At 29.9% G+C, this 22,256-nt stretch overlaps 1 protein-coding gene and 1 pseudogene across 2 annotated transcripts in view; both read left to right on the plus strand.

The window, feature by feature from the left end:
- LOC147809894 (ATP-binding cassette sub-family C member 8-like) overlaps positions 1-22,256 on the plus strand; it is a 78,749-nt gene that overhangs the window by 54,078 nt on the left and 2,415 nt on the right. Inside the window, exon 19 of the mRNA XM_087162926.1 lies at positions 14,095-14,176. The gene's annotated coding sequence lies outside the window, so the exon portion shown is untranslated. The remainder of the gene's footprint in view (positions 1-14,094; positions 14,177-22,256) is intronic.
- Positions 1,973-22,256, plus strand: part of LOC147809895 (voltage-dependent calcium channel subunit alpha-2/delta-3-like) — a 54,482-nt pseudogene continuing 34,198 nt past the window's right edge. Inside the window, exons 1-2 of the transcript XR_015433546.1 lie at positions 1,973-2,213; positions 20,622-20,701. The product of XR_015433546.1 is annotated as a voltage-dependent calcium channel subunit alpha-2/delta-3-like (transcript). The remainder of the gene's footprint in view (positions 2,214-20,621; positions 20,702-22,256) is intronic.

Here is a 22,256-nt window from a genome sequence, read left to right on the forward strand (position 1 = left end):
GGAGCTCCATGGAAGAGTGGTGACTTTAAATAAACTAACTTATTGCTTTACTAGTAGTTTGTTGTTAATTTAGAAAAAAGTTTCAAGGTAGAGTTGAAAGAGTTTTAAATAATGTAATATATTATATAAGTATCCTCCCCTAAGTAAAAGAAAAGCTATGAGTGTTCTGGGTTTTCAGCATTTGCTATTCTTCTCGTTCGAGAATTAAAAAAATCGAGAAAAAAAACTAAATCTTGTTTATTTTGTGGTTTGAAGAACTGCTATGAGCAGCATTGTAATTTCGCTTTATTTATATTTTATCTTATATTTATAAATTATAATGAATACCTCATATTAATTCAAATTAGAGAAGAATGAATTCTAAAAATGAGTTGTATTAACTATGTTTGTATTTTTCAATCTTGCACACAAGAATCTAATTAAAATTATACAGCAAATAATTTGCTTGGAAAAGTTTAGAAATCCCTTGGTTAGTACATCTCATTCACGATTCTCTTTCTTTTTTCAAAAAAAAAAAAATCTTTATCTTAAAACTTATTGTAGATACTTGCTCATAAGTCAAATTCTTTGAACACGTTCAATGAACTGAACTTTTGTTGCTCATATTAAAGTTCATAAAACAGTTTAAATGTCTAACATGCCAATCTGTTACATCTAGTTAAAAAAAAAAAAGGTAATTGGCGCCCTTGCGAAAACTATCGAAAGCTTAGTTCCAACCGGCACCCTTTCCTTCATATACAAGAATGTACGCAATTGCTTCACGGTAAAATCATTTTCTCAGCTATTAACCTCACCAGAGTGTGTCACCAAATTCCCGTGAATCCCAAAGATATACCTAAAACTGCAATTACCAATCCTTTCGAACTATTCGGAGACGTTTTTATGCCTTTTGGTTTGAAAAATGTAGGTCAAAAATTCATGAATCAAGTCTAAGCAAGCTTCGACGTCTGCACACCGGACTTCGATTGCGTGTTTGTTGCTTTGGCTAACGAAAACGAGCATATCTTAAGTCTGCAGGAAATATTTACCTGTTTCTCTCAATACGGCCCTAAACTTAACTCATCAAAGTTTGCTTTAGGAAAAAAATCTGTTAACTTTCTCGGTTATTTGATTTCTGCAGATGGTTTCCCTCTTTACCTCATAAAGTACTAGCCATTCTGAATTTTCTTAAACCTGACAATATTGCACAACTCAAACGTTTTTTAGAAATAACAAATTTTTATCTCTCTTTTTGAAAAGCACCACAGCCTCACAAGCTCTTTTAACCGAATTTTTAAAAGACTCAAAGAAAAACGATAAACGTTCAGTCCCACGGACGGATGTAGCAATTTCGGCATTCGAAAAATGTAAACAAGAATTAGCTAATTCTGCTATCTTTAGTTACCAAACACCAAATCAAAAACTTTGATTTATAGTGAGTGCTTCTGATACCTCTATTGGCGCTGTTTTAAATACACATACTCAGAGTGGACCAAAGTCTTTGGTTTTTTCCTCCCGTAAGTTCTCATTGACGAAAGAAAAATATATAATGCATGCAATCATAAATGTAGAATATTGACACAGATGTAATGTAGCAACATCACAACCTGTTTCATCAACTGTCTCGAATAATTGGAACAACCAGAGTGCTTACCACACCATACCATCCTTCCAGCAACTGACTTGTCGAGTGCTTCGACAGAGTCCTGAAGCAAGGTCTGAAGCGTCATTCTAATGTAAAATGGACTGAATCTCTTCCACCTGTTGTCCTCTGACTTAGATCTTCTTTAAACGAAGACCCTGGGTGCAGCAGCGTTGGACTCGTCTAAAGAACCCCCTTGCAACTACCAGCAAACTTCTGTTAACCTTCAACTCTAAATGTTGATCCTCATGAGTTTTTGAAAAAACCGCGAACTTGCATGTCAAGATTGAGATCGATTCTAACTTCTTCTCATACGAACATGAAAGTGTTCGTCCATCCAACTCTTGGATCATGTTCTTGCGTTTTGGTGAGAAGAGACGGTGTGGTGGACCATATGATGGACTATACAGAGTCTCAGAGCGTTCAGAAAATACTTTTTATGTGGACATTCATGTAAAAACATCAGTCAGTGTCGACCAATTGAAACCAGCTTTCATTCTCAAAAACATTGAGGAATCACCAACTATGACAACTCTAGCTGTACCACCTATCATTCAATCAGCAGATCCTCCAGAAATAGTTACAAGATCTGGTCAGAGGTTTCGCTTTAATTCCAAATACTTGTAGTATTTTTTGGAAGGGGAGTACTATTGCGGTCGAGCCTAGCTCCCATCCTTCGAAAATAGCTTCAACTTTCACTTACAGTGACGTAGGTTATATATTAACATTTTCTCTTCGGCATTGAGTATATTAACATATACTCAATATCTCACACTGAGTGATGATGCATCGAATTTTGTTTTTTGTATTTTTTAACTAATTAAATTTCATTTTATTAATCGATTGTTATGTAAATATTAAATTATTTTTTTTATATGTTAAGTAGTATTAATTATTTATTTTTATTAATTATTGAAATTATAATATATATACTAAACATTGTTTCTCTAGCATTTCTTATTAAGCAATGTCATCTTTCTTTCAGAAGTATTTCCCACTAAACAGCGCCATCTATTCAAAAACATTGTAAATAATTGTTATACTTGGTGAGAAGGAACCTTCTGGTTTCCAAACCAAAATTAGCAAACCGTACATTTCTATTTCATCCATATTTTTCTTTTTTATTTGTTTTTTCATATCAAATATAATCATTACTGGCAAACTAAAATTAAATGTAATTTATACCTAAACCTTTATGACTGATCCTGTTAAACCAATTACATAAAATTAATTTTGAAAATACATTATTATTTAAAATGCTTATTTTTAAATGGCCGATTTAAAAATAATATTTTTTTTAATAAGCTGATACATTTAACTTTGTTAGTTCTTTAAACGAATAGCTTCCACAAGAAAAGGAAATAATAGAGTATAGCGTTTCGCCTTGCTATGAATAAAATTCCATCGCATAAACCTTTACTGAAGTATCTTACCATAAGAGCTATAGAAACCAGTGTGTGTGTGTAAGGGCAGTTTTCCGTATAACTAGCCTGAAACCAATTATTGGGTGCTATCGAACGTAAAATGGTTCTCTTGAACATTTTAGCCCACGTGACGAATTGTCTGCAAATTCACGTTTGTGTCGACATTGCCGACTCCTTGTAGAATCTACATCAAAGGGATAAAAAAGAAAGTTTGGGGATCTGCTCTTTTGATACTATTTTCATAGTGAATCACACATAGATTTAAAGGAATGTTTCTGTTGTGTTTCGAAATCTTATCTGATGTTATCGATTGCCCTGGAAAAAAAATTGGAGGGGTGCATAAAATGTTGCTTTCTTTTTAATGGCAATAAATTGTGGAAAGAAATTACGGAGATCGTTAAAAAATAAATGTTTTTGTTGGTTTTTAAAAAAAAGGATTTTCAGTTTTATTTTTTGGCTTTTCCAAATGTTGATAATTTCTTAATTGCATAGTTTGTAAGTAATTTACTTGAGAAAAAATTTTTTTTTTGTAAATTTTTATTTTTTTGTGCAGCTGAGAATCATTCAAGCAAATTGTGTATACAAGCATAGCATTATTATGTGAAATAGCTGAAATTATAATTTGAAATCCTGATTAAAATTTTATTTGTTGTTTACGAACATTTGAGTTTTTCAGTTGAAAGCAAATCATGTTTTTTATTTCCTTTTTGTTATAAAAATCAATCGTTTAAGGAAATGTTTTCTGTAATTTAGAAGTGTTTTTTTTTTCATTCTATTTATATTAATAACGCAATTATGGATGGCAACATAATAGTTTTATTGTAGGTTTTATAAACATATGCTTCTTCTGAGGAAAAAAAAATATGGGCTATAGCAAGCGTGAAATAATTTTTCCGTTACTTTGTAAGACTGTTCAATTTTTTATCATTATTATTATTATTTACTAAATAATATCTCGATTACATTTGATGATCTTTCAACAAGATTCTTGATAATATTCTTTTTTAGTATTCACTTCATATTTAACAAGCAGAGTTCAATTATTTAACAGCATTTTAACTTTTATCTTAATATAACTGTTTTACTTTTTTAATTTAATTTATCAAATGATATCTTATACTGATTCGTGCTATAATACGTTAAAGAATGAAAATAAAAAACGATTGACAATGAATCAACAAATAATTTTTTTAAATAATAGCAAATAAACAAATCAATCTACAAATATGAAAATTTTTAGCATTCTTATAAAACCTAAAATAAGAAAAATTTATAACAGTGCAATTTGCAGCAGGTAACTATATGATATGACACCAAACAATTGGGTACCTGTAAACAACGTCACTCGTGGGTGTCGAACCCGATTGGCTGCTGAATCATGACATTTTTTAAGCCAGAAATCTCATCTAAAAATTGATTGAGCGGGATAATATACCAAAACTACACAGTAAAAAAAAATCCCGGAACGTTTCTGAATATATGGTGCCGCTACGGTGCATGTAGTTTTCAAAAACGTTTCTAAATATTTCGGAAACCTCTTTTTGTTATATTCAAAAACATTTCGCAGTACTTCAGAAATATTTTGAATCATTGTTTGCAATTTCGGAATTATTATTTTTTTTAAATATGTTGTTGTTGTAGTTCATTTACGTCGCACTAGAGCTGCACAATGGGCTATTGGCGACGGTCTGGGAAACATCCCTGAGGATGATCCGAAGACATGCCATCACAATTTTGATCCTCTGCAGAGGGGATGGCACCCCCGCTTCGGTAGCCCGACGACCTGCACGCGAAGTCGAGCACTTTACGGTAGAACAGTTTAACGAGGACCAATACCGCACACTCTCGGTCCCTACGCAGGCTGATCCAAGTGGTCACCCACCCGCACACTGACCGCAGCCAGTGATGCTTGACTTCGGTGATCTGCTGGGAACCGCGTCTTAACGATCAGTCCACTGCGGGACAAATATGAATTTTAAATATGAAGCGTTTCCTATTGTTTCGGAAACCTCTTATGGGGCTTGGCTACCAACAATGTCAACCCTCATCTCGCTAAAGGTAATTCACGAGAAGAATAGATTTAACATGTACTAGTGAATTGAAATTTAATAGTTGTAGTGGTAGCTATTCTCGGAAACTCAATCGGCGTCAGTGTTTCCAACTTTTGAGATTTTTATAATGTTTTTGAATTGATCGAAAACACGATATTAAATGAAGTTCTCTGAGATTTTCGGAAACATTTTTGTCTAGTCGAAATTAGTTTCTGAATTTTTTTCCTAACTGCAACATTAACACGCCGTTTTGTTTATACGCAACCAGCTGATTTCAGCGTTCTTCTTCTGTCGTTGCAGGTACCCAATTGTTGTAATCATAAAACGATTAATATGATTATAGGTCAAATTTTAATAATTAACTTTCGTGATACATTAATAATTTGAAAGCCTTTAGTCGGAATTCATTTATATTTATCTTTTTGATTAAAATGAAAATCTCCAACTTTTTTAAATCTTAAAAAACAGGTATCCCTTTTTTTAATAAAGATGACACTTTCTTAGTTTAAATTATTCTAGACAATTTTTTAGTCTAAATTTCTTAGTTTAAATTATATAAAAAATGTTCAGAAAAAAATTATTCTTATTTAATTTGACGTTTTAAAATTTGAAAAAGAAAATTTTGCTAAGTCTTATTTGTGGGCTTATTTCCTTATAAAACAAAGAAGTATTCCTATTATTACATATTCTACATGCTTTCCAGTAAAAACAGCATTTTTGTGTTCTTTCATAAAGTTTTATCCAGTTACGCGTTACTGAATGTAATGTTCTGATGAGATGTTTGGAAGAAAAATTCTCCTTTTTCCCTTATTAGTTAAAAATCTATTGTTTTTTTTAAAAAATTCCTTAAAAAACGTTTTGAATGCGTTTATCAGAAAAATATGAATTACATCTTACTAATTAAAAAGAAAAAAAAAAGGCCTAGAAGTCATATTGAACTTACTTCATATTTTTTTGATAAAAAAAGATTGGATTCTTTCCTTCCGATAACATGATTTTATGAAATATAAATTAAGTATAAAATATTAAGTCTTTTTCAATTATTTAAAATATAAAAAGTATTTTCTAAAATTTCTGCAAAATTATTCAAAAGTTTTTGAAGGGTAGTGATAAGCCAATTTTCGATATTTTTACCTTTTTAATAAATCAATATTCTCATTCGAAATTAGTTTCTAAAAGAAAAAAATTCTACAAACTGTTTTAATGTTACTGATGCTCAATTTGAAATGAAATTTTTCATTTCAAATTGAGTGGTATCTAAAACAAAAAACTACTCACAATACTTAATCATAAAATTGCTGCCATTTCTGTTAAGTTTTTCTCTTTCGTAGCTTATTTCTTTTCTCAAAATATGGCCTGCAATTTATATATATATGTCGTTGAATGACACTTTGTTCTGTTGCATGACATTTTTTTATCGGATCATAGATATTTTCGCGTCACTGATTTTAAATCTGTAATCGGTTTCTGTCTCCAAATCAGGGCTGATTGTTCTCCGGAAAAAATACGGATTTCCGGAATTTTTGCTAACAGTGATCCGGAAGTTTCCGGAGATTAAAGGTCCAGACGTTTCAGAAAATCATTGATCACAGAAGTTTCCGGAAATCAAATTTTCAAAGGTGGAAGTTAAAAACATAGTTTATTTTATTTGTTTGTAAGGGAGAGCCAGAGAGATATTTTATAAGCTTATATTCATGATTAATATTCATTTTTTATCAGTAAATAGTTGTTATAATCATAAAGACTTATTTGAAATTTTAATTACTTCTCCAGGTCATCATAGGTATGTGTAAAATTTTAAATATATTTTAAGTAAAGTAAGAAATATTGAGAAGAAGGAAAAAAAACCTTGTTTAAATGTTTTTCTAATTTTTCAAGTTAAACTGCTTTTTTTTTTTTTTTTTTTTTTAAAACTCAAGAAATTTTCCGGAATTTTGACTTGGGCTCACAATCACCCCTGCCAAATTACAGTCTCTCTATAAATAACATTTTCAGTCTATTTTTTTATCCATGTGTACAAGTTTAAAAACATTATATGTAACAGGGGATCGTATAAATATTGCGACACACTTCTAAAAGAGTTACGGCACATCATCAGGAATGAAATTGCGTAGGAACCCATGCCCGGAAATGTATTTATACGCCTCTAGGGAAACTTTGCCATTACGGACTATTTCTTTCTGGGCTTCTGAACAGGTTATGAATTGGTTCATTTCTGATATGCTGTTACTCTTCTAGAAATCTGTCTCATCATTATACTATCACTTATTATATGTAACGTTTTTAAACTTGTACATTTCGACAAACAAAAAAACTAGCAACGTCCTTTAAAAAATCTGTAACTTGAGCAAAAATAATTTCAGATTTGCAATCCCCACATCCGATATTAGGTAAGCGTTCCTAAAATTATGCGTCTTTTAAATTATAGTTCGTAAAATTACGCGTAAAGCTTTAAACATACAAAATTTAACATGCTTAAAATTTAAACCTTTTTAGTTAATTTTCATATTTATAAACATTTAGAATGCATATCTGAATAAATAATATTCATGAAGGAATTGAGCCAACATTTATCAAAAAGTAAAATTTTTTATCAAACTATTCTTTAATGTTGTTTTCAGATAGATATTTTACACGTATCTCAAATAACCACTAGATAACAACACACTGAAACTTCTTATTGCTTACGTGGATATTGTGGTGATTTTCACTAAAAACATTTTATTCAACAATTTGAAAATGTGGCTTATGATTATATAACCCGAAACCACTTATGTACTGGTAATTAAGATATTTAGGAGCTTGATTGTACGTTATATAAAAATATAAAAACAAGAAAACTGACATCTTTCAAAAAATTTATTTTTCATTTCAGAAATTTCGTTTCGTTTAAAAAAATTTTAATTGAATTTCTGAAAATTGTTATTATGTGAGAAAATAAAATTATTCGAAATTGGACTGCGAAAGATTATTTAAACGTATAAATTATTCTACAAAATTTTATCATCTTTATCTATCCTTATCAAAAGTTTATTATTATATCTATCTAAAATTTTACTTGGTGCAGTTAAAAAGTTTTTTTTTCGCCCTGACATACAAATAGAGCTCTGTGAAAATTTCCGGTCTATAGTCGCAATCATTTATGGTGCTGATGTAAATTAAAAAATTTTTCAGAGTGTGTTTCGCTTACTTTTTCACTGCTAGAGTTTTATTTATTCAATTTTCGTTTGTTTGTACTGACAACGCATTAGAATCAATTTAAAGGTTTCAATGCAAAAACATTTCGTTTAAAAAAAACAAGTATATTTTTAGTGATTTATTCTCATTAATTCTTTCAAACAATTACTATTTTGTCAATTTTCTAAACTTTTTGCCCGAAAAATTAAAAATATTATTTCGTTTAACTCAACCCCAAAAAATGGTGGCAACTATGCACCCCGATTTTTTACAGTGCACCAAAGCAGATGAAGTTTATGAACGAAGTTTTAATATTTTCTAAAATAATTAGAATTACGAAGAAAGTAGGCAAAATATCGAACTTTCTCATTGCATAAAATTTTGGTTCACAATAAAATTTGTTTTGTAAAGTAAATACCATATTCCTTTTCTACAAAACTTTTATTTTGCTTCATTATATGCTTTAATACATTACTTTTTCACATGACAACTCACATTATTGCTAAACGGTAAAATTATTGGATCTGTTGGAGTTTAAAATGTTCAAAACATTTTAAGGCCGGAAGTATTTATATATCATGAACATTTACTAAATTTCTTTTTCTGTTTGCAATCATTGGATTGGTAATGAAATTAATTGATATTGCGAATGTGTTTTTTTTTTACCTAAGTAACAAAAACACTTTCAACTAAATCTTTTTTCCCATGGCAAGCTTTTTTTTAAATAATTAATGAACATTCTTGCCCATGTAATGAAAAATGAAAGTAAAATAACTAATATTCTTGAATAGTTCTGTAGAAATAGTAAATGAAATACATGATGTAAACTCAATGTGATGATTCATAAACTGGAATGAAAGTTGAATTTAAATTATATATGAGATATTCGCTACTAAATTATTCTTTAGTTGGAATTTTCCCTCCCCTACTTGCTTCGCTCAACAATTCCTGCGATCACAATTGGTCTTTAACAGACAGTTATGCTAAAACGAAATATTATTTATTTTTAAAAAAAAATCTTTTAATTGTATATGTAAAGATTTGGTTCCTGTTTCGATTTTATTTGGTTTAATCTACTGTAGTTTACTAATTATTTACAAAGACAACGTAGAAAAACGATTTTAAAGGTTCTAAACATACGGCGAATCAATGACAATAATGAAAGAATAATTATTTCAGAAGAAATGCCTATTCAGGAGAAAAATATACCTGGAAGAAATTTATAACAAAAAGTCACATTCCAGTAGAAGAAAACTGTTAAGAGGGCCGGGATAGCCTGGTCGGTAGGGCGCTGGACCCATGTCCGAGAGCTCGTGGGTTCGAACACCGCCGGTCGAAGACTTCCCGTGTAGTAAATGGTGACTGATACACGTTAAATCTTTCGAGTCGCAAAGTCCTCCATGTTCCCATAACAAATCAATACCTCTGGGGGTACTGGATTGGAGATCGATCGTTCTCTGATTCAGGTCAAAATTACGATCTGTGGATGAAAGAATGGATGTATGAATGTGTCTGCCCTATAAAACGGGCTGTGACGTGTGTGTGGCTGAAGACGAATTCTTGGCCATAGGATGGCGCTACTGAAAAAAACTAGAAACGCACGCTCTGCCTTAAATTTGCTCGGTTTCACCAAGCAGGCTTGTCCGTGTGGCAAGTGGCATTAGAAACAACAACAGAAAACTATTAACCATTTTGTATTGATAGTACAATAATAATTAGAATATTGTGTTATTGAATTATTTTATATTTTTCTTCATTCTTTTAATGACTTAACATTAATGATTCGTAGTTTTGGCCAGAATTTTTCGAGCTCAAACCACTGCACTCCCTATTTCAGAAAACTTTAAGGCATTTTAAGTTATAATGGAGCAGTGGAAAGGAGCGCAATATGCTTATGAAGTAAAGGCATTTTACAAAAACGGCCTCGGTTACGGTGGAGATGCTGCAATAGATAATAGTTGCAGAAAACTTGTCATATGTGTTACCAAAGGATGCTGAGCATTTTTATTTCTGAGAAATAAAGATTTTCCCTTTAGTTTTCAAGTTTGAAAATATTTTTTTTTAATGTTTACTGCGTAATTTTGCGCTATTAAAGCTGATCATTCACTCTTAATGGCATTTTTAAAATACCTGATTTTCTGTCACATCTTTTAGTTTGTACCACGAGTGAGTTTTTTAAATATGTTAATGATAATACCATGGGAGAATGAAAATTTCTGGCACAAACTTCTCAGAAAACTTAATACCAGCAATTTTTGTAGGTTCACTTAAATCTTATAACGAATAATTTAGTTGGTATTTAGGTAGTACAATGTAAGTATTCGCTATTGAATCATAAAATTTTATTTTGAGCTTGATTATTTACTTCTTTTTTCAGGCAACAAAGCAAATTTTTTCAAAAAATCCCATTGAATTCAATTCACAGACTTTCGTATTATGACATTACGATTTTCCTCGAAGTGATTCTTCATTCGTAAATTTTAATTTTTTTAAAAAAAAGAAGAAAAAAAGTAGACGTTACGTATCGATTTAGAAACAATTCGCTTCGAACCCCAGAAATTTTGCCTTCGGACATTTTGCCTTTAATGAAAATGAATACCTTTTAACCCACTGACGGCTTAGCAAATGGGCAAAATTGGAAGAATGCTTCTCCCTATTCCCCTATGAAACTGCATGGAAAGACCGGTTTTGCTACGTGGAGGAAACTGCAGGTTCAAATACGGCTTTTTAAGTACAGAGTCGTCAATGGGTTAAAAAAAAAAACATTTAAACATAGCCACAAAAATTTTAATTTCAAAGGTTGAAAAGTTCGACGGCATATGTTAGATGCAAACTATTTGACATAAATATCCAAATTCCCGCTATTTATGCTTTAATTTAATATTTTGTAATCAGGCAATTTAGTTACGACAATGTTTTAAAATCATTTTTGTAAAATATCAGTAATAACATTACAATTAATTAATTATTTGCGTTTTATTTTGCATTTTGTTGAACTTGTTTTATTTTGTGTTTTTTGCTTGATTTTTTTTTTTTTTTTTTTTACTTTCAAATCGGTTTCTTTTTTTTTTTGGTGCTTCTTACACTATTGTTTTGATAAATTTTGCTATGGCTGTATTAATACAATATTAGAAAGCACTTTTTCGCGAATATAATCGTATGAGCTGACAACAGGATTATATCTCTTTGTTGTTGTGTTTTCTGCCTTTATTTTAAATTTTAATTATTCCTTCATTTTTTTTAAATTGTTGTCCCTGTTTTCTTAGTAATTTTGTCACACACACAACTTTTTCATATTTTTCGAAACAATTATACAAATAAATTTTTTTTTTTTGTGGAAATATATAAATGTATGTGCATTGATAAAACTCCAACAGAACTTAAAAAGGCGAAAAGAAAAAAATGCATAAAGAAAACAATATATAAAGAAAACAATATCTAAAGTGAACTCGATATTTTTCGTGTATCTTCAGATTCTTAGCATTCGTTTTTCTTCTTAGAATCAAAGAAACCGAATGAAATATCATCAAGCAAAAACAGACACAGCAACAACAAAAATCTTTTTTTTTTCCTCAAAAAGAGTAATGTGAAAATGCGGGTTCCGAAACAGTTTTTGGGTTGAGTGATTTTCAAGAAAAGCTCATCAGGGCTACGTTATAGAGGGGCGAATGGCTACTAATCATTTTAGAAGTCAGCTGCATTTGACATTTTTTCCCGCCATTTTGTCTTGTGAGGTTTTCTGCTAGAAAATCAGAACGGCAGGCTGTTATTACTGCAACTTTTCATTAGCTAAAGTGGCAAAGAACTTAAAGTTTTCTTTATAGTTCTGCCTTGATTACTTTATATCTTTATTGAGACTGTATCACTGCAAAAAAAAAATAAATAAATAAATAAATAAAAATGATACTTTTGATTGTTCTAAAAAGATATTGGGAATCCGAATTTATAGATGTATTGCAGTTAATCCTGCAACTGAAATAATTTAGAATACTCAATATAACAGTAACTTATAAATACCTCGCCATTAATAGGCATTTCATATTTCGTAACCTATTAATATTGCTTAACTCTTAAATTAAAATTTAACCTCCTAATCCCTTTAATTTTTTTATCCATAATATGTTGGCGTTTAAAATTATCCGTTGCGAATCCAAAGGATATTGTAAAACCGAATTTATGGCAGTGTTTTGCAGTTAGTCCTGCTACTGACAATTTAGGATGCTCAATATAACAGTAACTTATAAATGCCTCGCCATTAATAGGCATTTCATATTTCCTAACCTATTAATATTGCTTAGCTCTTAAATTAAAATTTAATCTTCTAATCCCTTTAATTTTTTATCCATAATATGTTTCCATGAAATCTAAATTAATTTCTAAATTAAATTACATAGTGTCATTCAACTTAGACATAATTTATAGAAATTTAAGCATAACTACACGAAAACCATTATGGATATTGCACATGAATAAATCATAAGCGTTCCTTCACTAAACGAATTTTATTACATATAATAAATCTTGCAAGAACAGTTTTTTGTGTTCTTTGGTGATTAAAAAGAGGACATCAATTAACGAACACAAACTTATAACATCAACATCATTATCAACTCGAATATTTTATATTCAACAGTTTAATCTTACACCTTTAACATTGTCAATACGTTCCGCTATCAGCACCCGTAATTTGTATTTTTTAAATCCTTTTAAAAATATCAAGTAAAAAATTTGTGCATTTCATAAAAAGATCACAAAATAATTAAGAGAGAAAAATCAAAAACATTTTTAATCATGACCAATTGCATGTGTCGTCAATAAAAGCAAAGAAGGGATTAAAATCATCTCAAATCAGTTTATTTGATGATGAAGTTTAAAGACGGTTTTTCGAGAAAAGTGAATGCCTTCAAGTCTCACAAAATAAATAATCAGGCTTTTGATTGTTTTGAACATGCCTGTCATCTTTCCTGGCTCAATAATGATTGGTCAGAGTTTGAAAGCGTTCTTGTTTTTGTTTTCTTCACTTACAGTATTAATTTATGCCTCCCATCTAATGTACATTTTTTTAAATATTTTCTTATAAAACTACTGAAAATGTATATTAAGGGCAGACATAACGGAACACCCGATATTTACTAAGAATATAACTCTAAGCTTACTATACTTACTAATGAATTCGCATATTGAAATTTTTTATTACCATTAAAAATTACTATTATCTAGTTTTAAGCACTTTTCCAAACATTCATAAATGGTTGCAAGAAATATAAAATGCTTAATTAATCTAATTTCAACTTTCAATTTTTAAAATGGGGTGGAATCTTTGTAATATTGGTGTGAAAAAGAATATATATGAAATATTTTAACAACAAAACGATTGAAAAGAAACATATGTAAAGCTAAATTGTTTACGTCAATGAAAGCTGATTCTAAGTAAAAACGAATTTTAAGCGTCGACTGGAACTGTTTTTCCACAGCTTGGCCCATTTTCGATGCGTAATAATTTTCGGGGAGGACCGCTTTTCCATTTTGTTGACTTGTCAAAACTTTAAATAATCTTCGAAATTCCACAGATGGTAATCCAGTCGTCATTTTTTTGAAAAACGGGAATAAAACATTCTTCATAGATGTTAATATGGACTGAATAATATGGACTTAATATAGGACTTAGGATTAAGGTTAATATGGACAGATGTTAATGACTTTCGATGACTGAAGTTTGTGTTCCTAACAATAATAATAAAGCTCCAAAAATTATAAATAAATATATAAATAAGTGTGTATTTAAAAAAAATAATAATGAATGCTTTTATTTATTTTTCAGAGTGAACAACTGGGCTTTGAGGTTTGGAAAGTCCATAGTAGGTGGCAGTATACAAGCAACATGTCTACAAAAAATTACTAATGTAAGTAAAAACATTATTGCATGTTTAATACGAAACTTTTATTCTTGAATAATTTATTCAATTACAGTTTTAAATTTGGTATTTGAAATTTTATTGATTGCTTATAAAATTTACGAAAAATAAAACAAGTTTCTAAATTGTACTAATTTTTTATCTCTGACACAATTTTTCCTGGACTCTCTCCTTTCCCACTCTTCAGTATCTTTGTATCTGATAAATAAAATTTCTTCAAATGTTTGATAATAGCGCGAGTATGACGATCGTCCGTTGTTGAGTACTAAGTCATAATTTAGCACATAGTAGTAGTACTTTATTTGCGTCGCATTAGAGTTGCACCAGTGGACCTTTGGCGACGGTCTCAGAAGCATCCCTGAGGATAATCCGAAGACTTGCCATCACAATTTTAATCGTCAGCTGAGGGATGATCCGATGAACTTGCCTATAGACAGATGATCAGCGCATGAAGGATCGATACTACGCACACTCGGTACCTTCGCAGGTTGATCAAAGAGGTCACCCATCCGCTCACTGATCACTGTCAATAATGCTTTCGCTGACTTAATTTAAGGTTTAATAATTTCGTTTGCAAAATAAACCTAAAGTAAGTAAACAGTTTTCTTGGCATTAGAAACATTACTTTGAAAACCTGAAGGTTTTTATTACTTCATTTTTGACAATGATTCGAAAACTATGTATTAAGAGTGGTGGTTACCGAGCACCTTGTTTGTACAATAATGTTAAAATGGCCAATTTTTATATCGCTTTTTTTCAGGCTATAAGAATTAACGGGATTTCACACAAAATTTTAGATCGATAAGCGAAACCATTAAACTCTGTTTTATTACATTATTCTTCACTATTTGAATTTTAATAATGATTTTATCTTCCTTCGTCTTGAATGTCATTCATTTTTTAAGACTACGTTCAATAAAAATCTTTAATTCAGAAAGCAATTGTGCTTTTGTAAGCTCAATCAGCCTTGTATCATTCATAACTCACATTTTGTAAGTGATTTTTGATGGGTTTGAACGTAGTGTCTTTAAAAAAAAATCCTATGAATATCCGGAGTTAAAACAAAAATTTAAAAAAAAAAAAGGAATGAAAAAAGTTCAAGCGTTAGCAATTTTTATGAGATACAGATTTAATGATCCCTCTCTTTAGGTATTAAAATCCTATTATCTTTTTGCTCGCTAATGAACTTAATTTTAAAACAAAAAATATATAAAAAAAATAAAACCTTCACAGTCACTTCTAGCTGAGTTTATTAATGACTTTGGATCCATTAACTTCTACATATTTTGGGATAGAAGATGGTGGTCCTTCTTTAATAAGCGAGAGAAAAAAAATTTTTTTCATCCTTTCTATTTTCTATACAGTTATTTTAAAAGTTATCTTCGTAAAACACTATTAGAATTTTTTTCTAAATTCAGAGCTCAGTTATTTTTCAATCAGTTTTTTCTTTTTCAATCATTTTTTTTTTTAAAGTTTTTTTACAGTGACTCTCTCATTTTTTCAAAAAACATTCGATCAATTTTTCTTAAGAGCACTGGAAATTCTTTGATCAAATATATTTTTTATGAGAAAATAGGGTACATAAAATAGGTCTATAATTTTTCTTTTATATTTAGTACAGTATATTTCAAAATTGCCTTCCTATAGGTTTTTCGATTATTTCAAATCGACTATGAATTTCCTTACATCCTTTAAAGATGCACCATAGCTAATTTGCAAAGCATGCTAAACACTTTGTTCCATAAAAACTGATGTCAACTATATTTGACATGCTCATTTCATCATCAATATAGCTAGTCACACAGCCCAGTGTAGGCTAGTACCTTCTTTTAAGTTATCTGCCACCACAGCGTTTCTTTCTTTTCTTTCTTTTTTTAATGCTTATGGGTTAGTTCCAATTATGGATAAATATTAAAATTGTTTTCTTTATAATTCTCAACTAAAAGACTTAATGTTGTTTATATATACGTAGTTTAAAATAATATAAACATTCATGTACCATACTATTTTTTAACAAAAATTCGACCATTATAAATTAAATAATAAATTCTTATAAAAATGTTGTTTTACATAGAACTTTCTTAAGATCAACTAGTTTTATAATTGTATGCAACTAAATTTTCATTCGCTGAAATACAATAGATTAAAATAATTTCAATATTTAGTCGATTATCTTACGAATTATTGAACTGATGTTAATAAAATTGGATATGAACTTAGGTTAATGTACTGCAATAAAATATCTATTCAATAGTTGTAATCTACAAGCATAATTGTGTAAAACACTGGCTTGAATCGGAAGGTATGAATTATTTATTGCAGAATCAAACAAGGGAAAAAAATATGTGAAGATACGATATGACTCACTCTTAGAGATAGAAATTGTTTAACATTGCAACTCCAAAAATGTAAATAAGCAGTATAGAACTTTCTATAAAAATTGGTCACAATTGTAAATATAATTATAATTATTGTTATAAGCTTTGAAATCTTCAGGCCCTAAATGGTTGTCGGAGAGGAAATGTGAGTTTAATTTCCTCCTTCGGAAAGTCCTAGGCATGTGCTCCATAGGTTTGAGGTCTGGAGATCTGACTGAACAATTCATCCAGTGAATGTTTCTTGCTTAATTTTAAGAGAATCGTAGACCAGATGAACTCTGTAAGGATTCGTATCGTCTTCTATTAGAATAAACACTCTCTGCTGCACTCTCGAAAAGTAAACAAAAGGATTCAAAACCTAATCCCAACTCTAAAGTTCACTATTTCGTGATCAGCGGGAGTTCAACGTAATGCCTTCCCTGATTACTTTCTCGGATATTACTTGGCAGATAGCGAGTTCCTGGTTTAAATTCTTCATTCTTTAAGAGTTATATTGGAATCCGATAGCTGCTTTAAAAAAATTTTGAAATCAATCATCATCTTAGCGGAGATTTCGTGATCTAGGCAGACATCATGTAAATGGCCCACTTGAATTCAACCGAGGCACTTTTATTCATGTAGGTTATATGAATGAGGTCTTAAAGCTCTTGGAATTCGCAACTTTCCTCCGACCGTCATTCACAGCTTGAATACAGTATTGATGAACGATTGGGCTCAAGTGCTACAGATTCTTCAACCATTTTAATTCTACTATGAAATCACTTTATTAGCCTGTACAATAAGGACCATATCCCCCCTATTAATCAATTTCTTGTTTAATTATGTAAGCATTATTCCATATCTTATGACTTATAGTGAATGTAGCTTAACTACAACTACAAATATTAAATACCAATTCACTAGTATATAAGACATGTTAACTTGATTCCACCAGAGGTACCTTTTGATAGATGAAGGTTGACAGAGTCTTAAGATTAAATCCCTTCAATGGTGACCCAGACGTGATAAAAACATGCCAATATCGATGGTTGATTTTATAGTGGTAGTTACGCCACAAACGTTGTACACAATCATGATTGTGTATTATAACTCTTATATAATTTTTTTGTATTATTATAACCTATGCTCATGCCAAATTTCATTAAAATTTGTCAAGTCTGCCAATTTTATTAAAACTTATCTGGAAGATGGTATGTGAACAAATTTGAAAATTGGATGCTAGCAAGTAACGTGCTCCATGGGTCAGCATGCATGGTGCGAAACACACGTGACATCGCTAGCAGATATCCTACTAAATCTGATCCAAAACGTTGATTCAACATGATAATAAAAACATGCCCTCAAGGTGCTACGTTAACACGCCATGCACAACCACGTAATTAGACATAATCATAATCATGTGATTAGTTACAAGTACTCAACATCGGTGTAACTCCAGACATTTACACAAAAAGTGAAATTAACAAATCTGTGTCCCAAACTTTTGACCCCTCTCCTGAGTATTAACTATTGAAGTCATATTTGCTACACTGCAATTACCCCTCCACATATTTTAAGGAACAAAGAGTTTATCAAAAAGACGTTATGATAATTGCAATATTTCTCTTTCTTTTATGCAGCATAAAAACCTTTTTTTTTCTTGGAATAACTCCAAAAACCATTCAAATGGTCCCAAAATTAACAATATGTATGAATTCGGCATCACAAAATACCACCATTTCCTTTGAGGGTTTCTTTTTACTATTAAATAATAATCCTTATAAAAATGGATTTAAAATATCAATCATTTTCATCACTACTTTATTTAAAAACATAACAGAATAATCATTTAATTCAGTGAAAATTAAAAATCAGGATTATATACAAAAGTATTATAATTATTAGTAAATGAACAATTAAATACAATCTGTAGATTTAATGTTACTTCCGCCAATAAACACAATTTACTATGAAAATTCCAACATATGTGTTTCAAAAAGAGGAAGATAACTTTCAACCACTTCATGTCAATTTATTAATCTGCCTCCAGCTAATATTTTCCATTTACTTCAAATAATGTCGAATGCTGCACACCAGTTTAAATGGTAAACTCAATTAGGCAAATTCGCTCATTTTCTAAATTGGCATTAATTTTTTTGCAATTATGAAGTAAGTTATTCACTATTAAGTTTTCTTTTTTTTTCTTCTTTATTTTTACTGTATCAACAACACTAGTTAAATTTAATTTTGCTGTTTTTTAAACCAATTGAAGCATTTTGCTACTACGTCCAATCTAATTATTTTCTTTTCATTATCAAGATTTAAAAATTTGGTATTTGAAAATTGAGATTGGTTGTTGTTAAATTTTTTAAAAAAAAATTCCTCTTAAAAAATTTTCGTTTGCTTTTTATTTCGTATTACATTATATACATTTTTAATTTATATTATGTTATAAACATTTTTATTTCATATTACATATATATTGATATTCTAGAAAGTTTTATTACTGAGATTAGTCAGTAGAGCAATTTATATTGTAAACAGTAAAAGTCAATAACAATACAAAAAGCATTTTTTTTATAAGCTTAGACATAAAAATAGATCGGAAATAATAACCACCACTTAAATAATGCTGCTACTCAATGTGAATTATCTAATAGTATTTGTAGCCAAACTTATTTAAATAATGGCATTATTGCTAATGATTTGATTCGACTTCAGAATGAATATTCGTACACTGTGATACCGTTGCAGTCTAGAACTGGTGGATTGAGTATCGGGACGGCTCTGTAGTTACCCAAGCGCTACCTTTGCTTTGCAACTTGGTAAACCAACAATAAAATAAATCTAAAATAGCACAGAAGTAGGCAACCGGAAAATTTCCATCATCAATACTTACTCAAAATAAACATTTGTATAAATTTGTATTAGAAATCTGTTTTTATTTGTTCTCATTTGAATTGCTTCAGATCGATCAAACTTTGAAATTGCTTCAGATATAGTATATAGTATGAGCAAAAGTAATGGTACAAACTAAGGATAATACTAAGAGCATTTATGAAAATGTTCTGATCAAAAAAACAAAAAAAAAAAACATAAGACTGTGTTCTAGTGGTCCTTCTAATTTTTTATTTTTGCGTCAATGCTAAATAATTAACGTTAACTAAGTTACAAATTTGACATAAGATGTATTTTTGAAGATGCATTCATTTTTTATAGTTACGATTAAGAATTTCCATAGTTGAAAGTTATAAAAAAAATATATTCTATGAAATCTGCACAATTTTTTCTGTTGGGACATTCAAAGTTTGACTCCAATGATATTAACTGTACTCTTCACCTGGAAAACATATTCTTAATTAGTTGTGCCTTATGCTAACCAAGACGTTTTCTGCATAAGTTTTAATCTTTCTTAAATATTTACCTATACCAGAAAAAATATATTTTCAACCCTATTTATTAAACATCAAGAATATTTTAAATCATGAAGACATGAATTTATGTTACATTTAGGGGATTCTGTAATCTATGTCTTAACTATTATTTTTTTTTAAATCGTTTTAAAAAAAGTATAAGTTAATATTTAATCTTAGAAAAATATAATAATCTTATGAATCACTGTTTAGGAAAACCAAACAAAAACATCAAAACCTGCTTGCAGGAGAAAGCTGTGAAACTTAAAGCAATTACCAGAAAATGTTTTCATCTAGTAATCAAACTGTTTTATATGTTCTTCCTTATGAGTGATTTATCAAATTTTGATAATATTTTTCTTTCTTTGCTTAAATATAAACTTGAGACCCATAATGTATATGCATTTACTTACTTTTGATTCAGATTCCAAAAGTATATACTGGAGGCTGTGCTTATTTAGTGTCTCTAATAATTACTAAATCCTCTAAGAGTTAAATAAAGCAAAATTATTCAAAAATATTTCTGTGGTGCTGTTCTTTTCCATTGAATGACAAAGGGAATTTATTTAAAACAACAACTAATTATTAAGATTGTTAAATTTTACAATACATCCCTTTTTGTGTTATTTAAATATTCATTCTCTCAGAAATTTAATGACTTAGGTGCTACAGTAGATGCTACAAAAATGATTGAAGAAATGCGAGTGGACGTTCAGAACGTCTTATCTTGGAAAAAACTAGCAGTAACTATTTAATACTATATTTTATAGCACTCCTTTCCTTTATTTCCAAAGCTATATTTGACTACAAACGGGACGGAACTTATGTCGGATTTTTATCATCCTATTTTATGCTCTTAATGGAAAAAAGTTTAGAGGAATACTTAATTACTTACCTTTTATTAAATTACATGGATTTCCTTTTTTATTAAAAGAGAAAATTGGAAAAAGTATAATTTTTGAAATTTATTTCTATTCCAAAAAATTAAATAATCATTCATTTCTATACCTACATCATCATATTCATAACTTTTGAAGCAAACCTACTTATGTCTGAAAAATTGGTTTTGACCTTACATGAGTGGGATTGTTATGTTAAGGAAATCTGTGTTTGCAAATAGCAAGTTAATATAAATATGGCTTCATTTGTAAAAAATAAAAATAAATTATTTGGGAACAGTGAACTAGTGAAATACTTAAAGAATGTGTGCATGTTAATGCAATTGAAGGGAACATATTTTACTCTATGAATTCTCATAGTACTTCAGTGTTATGTACTTCATTGTTGTCTCTAATCCTTTTCTGAATTTCATCAAGTTGTTGACATTTAAAAAGTTGATAACAGTCAAAAGATCTGATGTTATGTTCTTTCTTGTAAGTTCAATTTAGTTTTCTAAACCATCATAAATATAGGTGAAAATTAAGTTCTCTAGCAAAGTTCATGACACCCGGTGGCTGAGTGGTAGCGCTTCGCGCTCCCGCACCACAGGTCCTGGGTTCGATCCTCAGTCCGGGCAACTCAGTTGACTCAGACTTACATCCCTTCAGTGGGTCGATAAATGAGTACCAAGCATGCTTGGGAATTAAAAACTGGGGATTCCACATTTGGCTGACAACCTGACCGGAACATCTGCTCCTGCACCCCAGAGCCCAAAGTCAAGAAAGCTGAGGTAGTCCTTGGCCCTCAATGGGCTGTCGCGCCACTGAGATTAGCAAAGTTTATTGCCTGAAATAGTGACTGCATTTCAAACATTGCTAGTAGTCACTCTATTCGGAAGAAAAAAATGACTAGTTAACTACAAAAAAAAAATTTAGTTTTTCTGACCACTGATTTTGTTTTATTTATATATGTTTACAGTTTACAGAATTACAATTATTTTTCACTTGTATTTAATATGTACTTAGATCATTAAGAATAAATTTGTGTAAAATTTGGAGTATTTTACTTTCTTATGAAAATTTAACACTTTAAAGGAAAAGTGAGCTATTATAATACTATCAATCCTGAAAAGATATTATGTCCTTTATTTTAGTTACATGAAAAAGAAAGTTCTATTTATATTAAATTAGTACAATATTAAATTGGCTATTTCAAATAGCTTAGACGATAATATAAAAGTTTTATAAAAAATTTACAAGTTTGTAATTTTCTAATATAATATTTATTATTGCTGTACATCATTTAACTTTCCTATTTAAACCTTTCCAATTGACGTAGTAAAACCTTGATTATCGAAATTGCCAATTAATTTGTAGTTTATAACATTTTACTAAGTGTACAAACTCTGATTTATTATGA

This window comes from Parasteatoda tepidariorum, chromosome 5 (genome assembly GCF_982258835.1).
Source record: "Parasteatoda tepidariorum strain Cologne lab strain chromosome 5, Ptep-v5.0, whole genome shotgun sequence".
Taxonomy (NCBI): domain Eukaryota; kingdom Metazoa; phylum Arthropoda; class Arachnida; order Araneae; family Theridiidae; genus Parasteatoda; species Parasteatoda tepidariorum.